Genomic DNA, 1,704 nt, shown 5'->3' on the forward strand with positions numbered 1-1,704 from the left:
TCCTCCCTGAAAAAAGCAACAATAAAACTGATGAAATTGTCAAAAGCAAAGAATTGGGACACTGAAAATAGAACAAAGGCATAAAACAAATTGAGGCGTATCTGCACAAGAAAAGCTACTGAAAGTCACTAAGAAGTTTTTTGTGGCATTTTTACCTAAGATTGTTAAAATTCTTCTGCCTCTTCCCTCCTGTCTCTTCAGGTAAACCCAGCTATGTAGACAGATAGTCAACATAGCTCAGAAAAGTCCCTCGGTCCTCCATAGTGTAGGAAACAGTGGTGATTTTGGTGACAAATAAGGAAGATAGCCAATATTGATTAGCCTGAGGTTATGATAGTTGTTGTGGAAAGAAATGGATAGTCAAATTAGCCATCAATGCAGGGGGATATATGGAGAATGAGGCAATTGAGAAATTTTAACACACTCACATATGTCTGGAGGTCTGGATGGTAGAGACCTTGTTTGAAGCTATGCTCACACTGATGATAGACAGCTTACCACTGGATGTGAGACCTTGTGCAAGCAGAAAAATCCAGGATCAAACATCAAACTATGTAAATTGTTAATGAACCCACCCAATTCATGCAAAGATGCATGAACAGAGACTGAGTCTTGTCTGGTCCAAATGAGTGTGCACAGCCTTGACTGATTATCAAGAGACCACTAAGAAATTCTGACATGATATCAATTGCTTTGAAGTCAGGCTTAAAAATTACAGCACTTAATAAAAAAAAAGAGGTGTGGGCTGGGGATATAGCCTAGTGGCAAGAGTGCCTGCCTCGGATACACGAGGCCCTAGGTTCGATTCCCCAGCACCACATATACAGAAAACGGCCAGAAGCGGCGCTGTGGCTCAAGTGGCAGGGTGCTAGCCTTGAGCGGGAAGAAGCCAGGGACAGTGCTCAGGCCCTGAGTCCAAGGCCCAGGACTGGCCAAAAAAAAAAAAGAGGTGTGCAGAATAAATGAAAGTCTATAAGTCACACATTTAAACTGATAAGAACAGATACTACACTTGATCTTAGCCAAAAGGCCAAGAAGTGTTATATATGTCACACATTTAAAAAGAAATGAAGGAGGAAGGAAGGGAGGAAGGAAGGGAGGAAGGAAGGAAGGAAGGAAGGAAGGAAGGAAGGAAGGAAGGAAGGAAGGAAGGAAGGAAGGAAGGAAGGAAGGGAGGGAGGGAGGGAGGGAGGGAGGGAGGGAGGGAGGGAGGGAGGAGGGAGGAGGGAGGGAGGGAAAGAAAGAAAGAAGGAAGAAAAGAAAGAAAGAAAGAAAGAAGAAAGAAAGAAAGAAAGAAAGAAAAAAGGAAGAAAGAAAGGAAGGAAGAAAGAAGAAAGGAAGGAAGGAAGGAAGGAAGGAAGGAAGGAAGGAAGGAAGGAAGGAAGGAAGGAAGGAAGGAAGGAAGTCAAGCGAGATCATCCACTAGGAGTACTAGATGTTGAACTTGGCGGCAAATGACATCAAACTACCTACTTAACTAAGGTCAGTGACCTAGGGAAAAATGACATGTATAAAGTAAACTATGGTAACCATGACTCACTTGTGAAATTATGAATGTCAATTATAATCATTGGAATGTCATTGGAAGGAAGAAAGGGACAAAGCAAGGCAAAGAAGAGAGGGAGAGAGGGAGGAGAAGCAGGCAGGCAGATACTTCATAAAGAGTCTAGAAACCTCTACTTTCATCCCCAAACAAGAACACTC

The 1,704-nt window shown here is 42.7% G+C and overlaps 1 non-coding gene across 1 annotated transcript; it reads right to left on the bottom strand.

Moving 5' to 3' along the window:
- Positions 1-860: 860 nt before the first annotated feature.
- LOC125358907 lies at positions 861-1,042 on the bottom strand. The gene has a single exon (XR_007212431.1). It is a non-coding gene; the product is annotated as a U2 spliceosomal RNA (small nuclear RNA).
- Between the last annotated feature and the right edge of the window lie 662 nt (positions 1,043-1,704).

Source organism: Perognathus longimembris, chromosome 10 (genome assembly GCF_023159225.1).
Source record: "Perognathus longimembris pacificus isolate PPM17 chromosome 10, ASM2315922v1, whole genome shotgun sequence".
In the NCBI taxonomy this organism is placed as follows: domain Eukaryota; kingdom Metazoa; phylum Chordata; class Mammalia; order Rodentia; family Heteromyidae; genus Perognathus; species Perognathus longimembris.